The 10461-nt window shown below is 41.6% G+C and overlaps 1 long non-coding RNA gene across 1 annotated transcript in view; it reads right to left on the bottom strand.

Annotated features, from left to right (window-relative positions):
* Positions 1-10461, bottom strand: part of LOC123801337 (uncharacterized) — a 61439-nt gene that overhangs the window by 5085 nt on the left and 45893 nt on the right. Inside the window, exons 11-15 of the long non-coding RNA XR_015722738.1 lie at positions 8881-8979; positions 4849-4953; positions 3857-4746; positions 3353-3551; positions 2015-2106 (exon numbers count right to left, since the gene is read on the bottom strand). This is a non-coding gene — a long non-coding RNA (uncharacterized LOC123801337). The remainder of the gene's footprint in view (positions 1-2014; positions 2107-3352; positions 3552-3856; positions 4747-4848; positions 4954-8880; positions 8980-10461) is intronic.

Below are 10461 nucleotides of genomic sequence, written 5' to 3'. Positions count from 1 at the left end.
CTACATTCATCCCAGTATAGAGGCCAAGCTTGGTGAGACCATTCTCAGGGTGGAGGCCATTATCAGAGAAGAGACCTGTGGCATATTTGCCTTTACAGTCCCTTCCCTAATCTGGGGGAGAATAAAGAGTTGCATAACATCTGTTCCTGTGTTAGGAGATTCTAGAAATAGGAGGCAACATCTGAAGGTTTGATGACACCATTCTGCCATGCGTCTAGGAGAAGGAAGGGGACAAACACTCCCCAATCCCAGTTCTCCATGTCCCATAAAGGATATGTACTATCATCCCTCTCATTCCTTGGCTCCATAAGAAGGTTCACAGAGATTAGCCAAGGGGCAGGAGGCCTGGGAGTTGCCCAGGCAGCCCACCTTGGAAAAATGTTTAGAATTTTTACCCCTGGCAGCAATGAAGGGCCCAAAATGAAGCTAAACTGAGACCCCTACAAGCCACCAATAGTTCCTATGTAGAGACCGCCATATCAACAGAGCCCACCAGCATCAGAGAGAAATAGGCTAACTCAGAATGAGCAGAGGACTCCTCAATCCCTGGCCACTCAGGTGTGACCCTCTGACAGGCACTATCAGCATCACCTGGGAGTTAAAATTAGCAACGCAGAGTCTCAGGCCCCACCCTCAATCTTCTGAATCACAATCTGCTTTTTATCGAGACCAATAGGAGATTCATATGTGCATAAAAGTCTCAGCAACAGTGCTGTAAACCCTGACTCTGTGACCAGTTCTGGGAGCAGAGTTTCTTCTCCCTTCCCACTGAGTTGGCTGCAGTAAGCGCTGTGAGGACGTGTGGGAGTCTGGGGTTTGATGAGACATGAGAAGGAAGGTCCAAAAGGAAAAGAAAGAAGAAAGAGTGTGCAAGAGAGTTCACATACACCCACTTTTCAGGTCACCAGGTAGACAGTGTCAGGGAAAAGGGAGCAGAAAAGCTTTAGATGAAGTTTAAGAAAAAGTTTTAAAATGAACAGTCTTAGGGGCGCCTGGGTGGCTCAGTCATTAAGCGTCTGCCTCAGGGCGTGATCCCGGCGTTCTGGGATCGAGCCCCACATCAGGCTCCTCCGCTGGGAGCCTGCTACTTCCTCTCCCACTCCCCCTGCCTGTGTTCCCTCTCTCGCTGGCTGTCTCCTGTCGAATGAATAAATAAAATCTTAAAAACAAAAAGAACAGTCTTAAATACTCAAATAAGACTGTCCTGATAATCACATTGACAGGAATGACCTTGGCCAAGATGTTCTGAAGGGCAAGTTCAACAGAGAGCTTTTCTGAAATCAGAAATAAGAAAAAAATGTAATGGTTCCATGTTTACACGCTCCATAAGTTGAGAGTTCTCAGGAAGGCACTTCAACAATCCTGCATTTATCCACCAAACATTTATTAAAAACCTAAATGCAGGGCGCTGTGCTAAGTACCAGAATGCAAGCAAATAAGACATGAACCTAAGGGACTAAAAGACAAATGGGTGAGAAAGTTGTCCCTTCAGCAAATATTTACTGTTACCCTCTTCGATCCAGGCACTGTTGTGAGCACTAGGAGTGGACAAAATAAGCAAACGCCCTACTCGTGGAGCTTACATTCTAGTGGAGGAACCGGATAATACACGAGATAAAATGTATGGTATGTGGGATAAGGGCTAAGGAAAAAAAAAAGGCAGCGAAGTGGGGTTGGGAGTGTAGGGGGAGCGTTGCAATTTTAAATAGTGGGGCCGGGAAAGAAGCATGAATTCTGAGTAACCCCAAAGCACACCTTGTGAGTGTCAGAAAGGAGAGCACTCCAGGCAGACAGAGCAGTAATCCAAAGGCTTTTCAATGCCAAGACCACCAAGGAGGCCACTGTATGGCTGCAGCAGAAGGAGAGCAGGTGAGAGTCAGAGGACATGATGTTGGAGAGGTAATGCCCACCAGGGGGGCCTTGAAGACCCCTGTGAGGACTTGGGCTTTTCCTCTAAGTGAAAGGGGAGTCATGGAAGGCTGTTATGCAGGGGAGTGATGGGAATCTGACTTACGTTCTGATAGGCTCAGTCTGATTGCTAGGAACGATGGAATGAAGAGGAGTTGTAAGATTCTGGGTGTGATTTTCAGGTAGAGTCACCATTTGCTTTGGAGTGGGAAAAAAAGAAAAGACAGGAGTCAAGAATAACATGTAAACAAGTCAGTATAATAAAATATTGTATTTTGTTCACTAAATTCTGTAAATTGCACCTCATGTAAATCCAAAGAGCTCTAGTCTTGGTCCCAGGACATCCAGCTTAGCCTTAGCAGGACTTCGTGCTGGCCTGACGTGGGCTATACGCGGCATAGAGAGCTGCCGTACAGCGGATGCCATACAGCTTTTCTAGGTTGTGATGAGGCAACTTAGAGAATGAAATCACAGGATGTTCCAGGTGGCACCTGTCTGCTTTCTTGAACCAAGTTAAACCACGTGTTAGAGTATTTCTTGTGTTTCTGTCCGGTGTTCTGAGGTTGTAATCTCTAATCTAATCCACAGAAGGTGTGGGAAGGTACTACTAACGAGGTTCCCCTTAACGGCTCCTTCCATTCCAGAACTAACTTAACAGCTGGTCCCTGAAAGTCTCTTCAATCCTTAAGAAGCCCAAAACTAATTTCTTAACAAAAAGTGGCAAACAAGTGCCTCAATGGGAAAAATTATCTGGAAATAAGCTAAATCTGAAAGATACAGTTTTAAATACCCAATTGTAAGTCTCAGTTATTTTCAGACATCATCTCAACTGCAGTATTTTCCAAAAATGTCCATCCTGACTTCCTTTTTAAAACAATCTATAAACCAGGATCATAAAATCCAACGGGATCTACATTTTTAACATCTAACCACAAGGTGGAGTTCTAAAGCAAAGAGTAGTTTCATAACAGGGCTCAACTTAGAATCCAGAGCTTCTCATCCAAGATTAGAGGTGTCTGTGTTCTCAGACTGTACAGAAATTGCCTTATTATTTTAAGTTAAAGGAAAAGACATCGCTTATGTATCCGTGTTCTCTTATACGGATTAGAAATGTATACGGCGCACAAGTATTTCAGGAAGCTCTAAGCAACACAATGTCATTCACGCGTGCAGCAAAGTGGAGACATTGATTAGATTTTCAAGCTTTAGGTATAAAGTAAGGAGAACGCTATTGTTTTATTACTTGATTGTGAGTACATTTTAACAAGGGCTAATGTGATTATTTTAGTCCAGATATTGGAAGGCTGGTACTGAAAACTCAGTCCCTTTAAAACTCACAGACACAAGTACCAGACTAGTGGTTCTAAAGATTCTAAACCATGAGTATGACTAAAATACTCCTCCAGTTTCATTTCATGTGTACACGGTAGTGGGACTAACTTACCAAGTGAAGCCCTGGTGACAGCAGAAACTCCTCATCTCCTTTAAGATTAATGGGTTTTATCAGTTTGCCCAATGGCACACCAAATGCACTCGTTTGATTCACAGATTATCCTCCAGGGTCACTTCATCTAGAAGTTTCACTATCTTAAAAATAATCTAAATTTCCTTGGATTTCTTGTAGTGTGAATAATTATTTTTCCCTATAGAAACAAAAAACGGTCGAAAGAGATAATCTAAGCTAAATAGTAAATAGAAAACATGGTATGAGCTTTTCTCTCTGTTTCTTCTACTTCCATATGTTTTAACTTATTTAAAGATCATGTAACAGAAGTATATTAACTAGTTCAGCTGCAGCCAAAATTCTTGGCAGGGTAACTCCTTAAATTTCCTCTGCTATTTTTTATCATAATGAAAGAAGCCATTCGTGGAAACTGTTTTTCCTCCTAGTTTACTCAAGTTCTAAGAACTTCAATCTTCTATTTATTAAAGGTGTTGATCACCATACCTTAGAAAATTAAAAAGGAAGGCAAACACATGCTCCAAGATTGTTGCTTTCAGTTCTTAGGTGGGAATTTCCCCTCATTCCTTAGCAGCAGATTTCTCTCTTTATCTCCGTCACCTGCCTATGGTTACAACTAGTAGAGCAGAGTTCCAAGCTGTTTATTTAGATAAGCATCAAAGTTTGGGATGCTGATCTGTACTCAAGAGACCTTTGATCCTGTGCACCTTGATTTGGAAATCAAATTGGAACTCTAACAAGAAAGATTTGTCTCTTCCGCTACGTTCTGGTCTCAGTAAGGCCGGAAATACCAAGAGCCGGCTTCGTGGTAGTTTAGAACTTCCGCTTCCTGTTCTGGACGAAAGAAGAAGAGGACACATATACAAACATGCACCACAAAATACAGTGACCTTTTGCAATCCACCACAACATCCAGGTTAAATTTTGTTCAGATGTTGCCTGTTTACTTAACCAGTGTAAGCTTATGGGCCACCATTTCAAACCAAAACAAAATCCGTGGAAGGCTTTCAGGTCACCATGTACTGGTTGCTTCGCTGGGGATCTTGAAAAAGAGCGAGAAACATTCTCCAGGAGTGGCATCTGGAAAGCCAGTACGATGTGTGAGCCAGATGGTCAGTTCTAGCTCAGACGGCAATAAAGGCTGCTCAGTTCTCTGTTCCTCCAGGCGCTGGTTCTCAAATTCTGTGCGCAGCTTACTGGCATGGAGGGCTGGTTAAAATGCAAATGACTGGGCCCATCCCACCTGACCGTGGTTTCTGATTCACTAAGTCTGGGGTAGGGTCCGAGAATTTGAGTTTCTAACACATTACCTGGTGATGCTGATTCTCCTGATCTGAGGCTCATGCTTGGAGACCCACTGCTTTAAGTGATTTCGTCTGTGAAAATGGAGGAAATCCTTAAACCCTGGCAAATGTTGGGATTTCATTTTAAAGGGGAAGTGAGACAAGAGCACAGGGTTTAGAATCAGCCATACTTACAATTTGAATCTGGGCTTGTCCAAAGCTGTGAGTCCTGGCAAATTGCCTAACTCTGAACCATACTTTCCTTCTCTGTAAAATGGGGGAAATAATCACAACCTGTATCTGAGAACCAAATGAGATACTGTATGTAAGGTGTCTGGCACATGGTACTCTATAAATGATTATTTTTATTTAAAAAATTATAGACATTCTTAGTAAATAAACAAACAGATTTAATAAACAAATTCAGATTTAGGCAATAATCTCTGAGATCTAAGCACAGGAGAAACTTTGGTCAGGATACAATATGGGTTTGTATTGGATTGAGATTCAATAAAAAGAAGTTGGTACAGTTTAAAGAACAATCTTGTTCCTTTAAAATAAAAATCTCTCATAAGATTCTGGTGCTTTCTTGAAAACAATCACTAATTCCCATTTCTTTATTGCTGTCTTAAAGCTCATTCTAACATTTACTTCTTTATTCTGTCTCTTGCTGATATATTTTTCTACTCTGCTGTTATATAGAAAGAAAGAGTGAGAGAAAGGGAGGGAAGGAGGGAGGGAGGGAGAAAGGGAGGAAGGAAGGAAGGAAAGAAGGAAGGAAGGAAGGAAGGAAGGAAGGGAGGAAGGAAGAGAGATTCTTTTTTCTAATATGGAAAATTCTAGGGGCTCTAAATTCCAGTTACCGAATCAGAGTCTGAGCACAAGGGGATAATTAACAAATTGAAGAAATTGAAGAAAATTAACAACATATGTTAATAAACTAATCTAGTGACATTAAAATTAATTTATACTGCCCAGTTTGCATGTTAATGAGGCATCTGTGCACTTTGATCAAAGTGATAGTATATTACATCCAAAAGCAAGGGGAGAGCCAGAAGCTCCCCACCACTTTCAATGACTAAAAGTGGGCTTCACCCAAAGTTAGATAAAAGGAATGGTCCATGCATTTATTAGGCGTATATTCATTGTGAACTTACTGTGGTCTGTCTGTGACATGGGGAATATACTTATGAGTAAGAACACCCAGGTCCTCACCTCATAGAGACCATAGTCTAGTTGGGAAAACAAATGTTAATCAAATAAACACACAACTACATAAAAAAGAGAAACAGTGACGTGATTGGTGCAGTGGACCAAAAATATGGTCTAAGCAATACGGTGACGACGGGTTTGGGGCCACACAGATGAGAGCCTGCAGGAGCTGGCACGGCCTGTGCAGAGTCATCAAGTAACAGGAGCGTGATGGCACATGTGAAAGTATGAAAGGAGGCCAGGGAGGCTGGAGGGGAGATCTGAGGCTAAGTCAGGATCGTGAAGGGCCTTGGAGGCCAGGCAAGGAGGTCTTCATCCTAGGACCAGTGGGAAGCCACAAAATGGTTTTAATCACGGAATTGGCATAATCTAATTAGCATTTGTGGAAAGATCACTTGGGGTTCAGGGTGCTAAATAGGTTACCAGATGCAAGGTCATGGAGCTGAGGAGGGGGAGTCAATGGCAAAGGGGTAGTAGTGGCAGAGTCAGTGCAATTTGGGACCCTACCGTCCGTGTGAGAGAGAAATGATGGTAAATCGGAATTTGTAGTGATAGAATAGTTGTTATTCCTTGTGACTTTCTTTAGTGGAGATTTGTGCAAAGAAGATAAAAAAATTTTTTTTTCCCAGGGAGTCCAAGTATCGATATGCCTACAAGCCTACAGATGGACCACCTGCTCATTCCAAGTCCCCTCCAATACCCTGACATGACTTCGATGAGGTTCTAACTCACACTGTCACATGACCAGCCTTATAGTGACACTTCATTTCCTTTTATTTCAGAGTTATTGGACAGATTGCCCAATACCCATCACCTAGCTGCTTGAACTCACCATTTGCATTTCATCTTTTGTGTGGTAAAATCTTATAATTTTTCAGGAACCCCTTGAAATCAATGCCTCCTAGAAGAAAATTTTAATTTGTTTTCTGATTAACCCACCAGTAAGGATTAGATACACACTAGCTGAGAATGAACTTCTGGAAGAACAGGGCTGAAGGGCTTCCTTAGTAGGTCTTAGGAGATGATTGATGGAAGAGGAAGGAGAGTTGAAGCAGAGTGGAGAAAGAGGGAACAGGACACAACAAACTTCACCTCCTTCCTCATGTGTGCTGGGGCCAGCCCTGTAAATGAGGAGCTATGGCAAGCCTACAGAAAGTAGGCTGCCATTTTAAATTGGTTTTACACAATACACTCCCTCTATAGAGTATCAACCAGGCATGAGGATGAATTCCAGCACACGTTTTCTTATTGTACCCTTCATTATTGAAAATGAACCCAGTAAAGCCAGAGAGATGTGTCTGTGAACATAGACTTTTGTCCATCACAGCTCAGGAAACTACTCCTCCATTCCCATCCATTTTTGTGCGGAGGTCATGTGCCATATTCCCATCTTCTGGGGAAGGTGTAGAAAGCTCACAAACCATGGCCTTTCCTAGGGGCCAGGCTGTTTATCTCCTCTCCCTTCAGATAGGTCTGAGCTCTGACCCTCTGTCAAAAGACATACTTAAGACTACTGCTGCCTCTTCCTCTAGTATTGCTCTCAACTTATACTAGAATCTTCCCAGTCTCCTGCACACTGCTATTAAAGTGAGTTTTATTGCCAGTTGGTCTAAAAGAGTTTTCCTGGAGTTGAAATCTTCTAAGGGAGTATATATAGAAAGGATGAATAGGTGGCAACTTGAATCACATTTATCCGGAGTGATTTTGCAAAATGCAGGTCCTGGGCCCTGGCTCAAACCTGCTAAATCAAAATCTACATTGTCAGAAACATTCTAAGCAATTCCTAGCACACTGAAGTTTAGGAACTACAGCTCTCTGGCAGCTACAGTACAGCCCTATATGGACGCACCACTGGGTCCCAAGTCAGTGAAAGGAGGGCAGATTACTCATAACCCTCAGCTTTTCACACCCATGCAGTGGCCTGGAGAGCTTTATTCACTAGGTCAGGCAAGTAGGTTGGTCAGGAATTTTGCCTTGGACAAAAACATTGAGATCTTTCCTCTGAAATTCTTTTTATAGAGTGGTTTGAGTAAAGGGAGGATGGTGACCATCTCATCTCACCACATGGCTAGAACCATCCCTCTAGTAGGGATTTGAAAATGTAGGTGGGGAGGTCACATTGTTGACTGGTGGATTCTATGCGCACCTGGTGGTCAAAGGCCAGAGATGTTACACACCCTGACTTTTGGGGGCCTCCCACACCACGAAGAGTTGAGCTGCCCAAATGCCAATAATACCCCAGATTGAGAATCCTTTGATGCCCCACCATGCTGAATGCAGATGTTCGATATTTGCCATAGAATCCTTCGTCATATACATTGAATAGAGTGTATATATTTCCATGTTATTGAAGAGAGTGTACATAAAATGCTCAGCACAGTGCTTGCCTTATTATAGGTAGCTCTAGGAGTTTCAGACTTTTATTTAATCAATGAAAATGAGTGGTTGAGGATTAATGAATAAAATTACCTTTTCCTAGGGCTTGCTGATTCAAACACAATCCAGAGTGAAAAAACAATGGAAGACTCTTAACTATAGAAAACAAACTGAGGGGGGTGCCTGGGTGGCTCAGTTGGTTAAGCGATGCCTTCGGCTCAGGTCATGATCCTGGAGTCCCAGGACCGAGTCCCACATTGGGCTCCCTGCTCAGCAGGGAGTCTGCTTCTCCCTCTGACCTCCCCCCTCTCATGCTCTCTCTCTCTCTTTCATTCTCTTCTCTCAAATAAATAAATAAATAAAATTTTTGGAAAAAAAAAGAAAACAAACTGAGGGTTGCTGGAGGGGAGATGGGTTGGAGGATGGAGTAACTGGGTGATGGGCATTAAGGAGGGCACATGATGTGATGAGCACTGGGTGTTATACAAAACTGATAAATTATTGAACACTCCATCTGAAACTAATGATGTACTATAAGTTGGCTAATTGAATTTAAATTAAAAAAAACAACAACACAATGGAAGAAGGTTGATATACCCACGGTTAATTTACAAGGTCTATGTCAACCTTTTTGGTTACCTCAAGAAAGTCCAGTCCTGTTGGACCACACTTCTCCATCATCTTCTCATCATCTTCAGTAACAACATTAGAGTATTCAATGGATGCTACAGAATTGTACTGAAAGTTGGGAAAATAGAATGCTTGCCATTACAACAGTGTGCATCAATATTTGGCCTTAGCGTTCACTGCTGTTAACAGTAGTTTCTAAGATAAATTGAGCTTTCTATAAAAATAAATCCAGTGTTAGAAATCATAATTCATACCAGACTCAGGAAAAAAGAGCGCTGCTGAAAAAACACAGTTGAGATGGTATTCTTGCCAGAAGCCATATACCATTCTGCAACTTATTTCCTTCTTAGTGGAAGGAAGGACTTCAAAGCCATAAGTATATACATATGCTACAAGTATGTCTAAAATCTAAATGTAGGAACCTCTGAACCAACTTCCACATGATACAGTTAGCAATTCTATCATTTATACCATGAGATAATATTGAAATGAGGAGATGTAGAGATTGAGAGATGACATAAAGTACCTAAGCAAAGACTAGTGAGGTTTGGAAGAGAGAGTTTTCTACAATACCAAGGCCATCAATAACTCCCCATCACCTTTACCATGCAATCTGAGTTTCTTTATATGTCCTGCAAGTCCCTTCCCGATCTGACCGTTGGAAAACTCACAAACCGGTATATACTTGGAGTAGCCATTTCCAAAGCAAAGAGAAACATGTGGAGTCATAATATAAAAAAGAAAAAGAAAACACTGCTCTGAGAGATGGCAGAGGGGATGTCCTAGTGTCCAGTCTGCCGCCAACTGTGTTCAAGCTACTTTTTGTCATCTGTGAAACTGGGAGAGCAGCAAAGGGGCAGCTGAAATCAGTCGTGGTCTAGAAGTTTACCAATTCCCTTGAATTTCTTCTTTATCGTTAGAATTGCTAAGCATGTCCGCAAGGCTTAGGACTGGTCTGTGTCACCTCTTATTCTTTCTTTCCGAACTGTGTCATGGATTAACATAAATTAAAGAAGTAATTGCTAACACTTTGAATACTGGTATCTTTTTAAAGTGTTAAAAGGACTTACTGGTCTTGGAAGGCAAGCGGTGAAACTCATGCGTTTATTGATTTTATTGCAATGTACAAGTTTTCTAAACTCCAAATTTGGTGCTTTACCCATCTGTTTCCCTTAACATTCCTTTGAGAATGATCCTTTAACTTTCAAGTGGGTTGCAAAAAGATTGTTTTGGTAATATACCACACTAAAGCAATTCTAAATCTAAGAAAACCTTCCTTATAGCCATTGATCAGAGGATATTTTTGGTGTCTTTCACAGTGATATTAAGAATTTTTTAGTATGCAAGTTTCCCCAATGGTTTTTCAAAATAAGCATGTTTCTAAATAGGCTTTTAAAAGAAATCTAACAAAAGCAAGGATAGTATGGTGATGCCTGCTTAGAAAAGGAAAAAAAAAAAACCCTCATTATTGGTCTATAAAGATTTCTTTTTTTTTTTTTTTAAAGATTTTATTTATTTATTTGACAGAGAGAGACAGCCAGCGAGAGAAGGAACACAAGCAGGGGGAGTGGGAGAGGAAGAAGCAGGCTC

The sequence above is a fragment of the Ursus americanus genome, chromosome 2 (genome assembly GCF_024610735.1).
Source record: "Ursus americanus isolate L20-20 chromosome 2, mUrsAme1.1.p, whole genome shotgun sequence".
NCBI classification, from domain to species: domain Eukaryota; kingdom Metazoa; phylum Chordata; class Mammalia; order Carnivora; family Ursidae; genus Ursus; species Ursus americanus.
The sequence above is the reverse complement of the archived record's forward strand: the minus strand, read 5'-3'. Positions and strand labels throughout refer to the sequence as shown.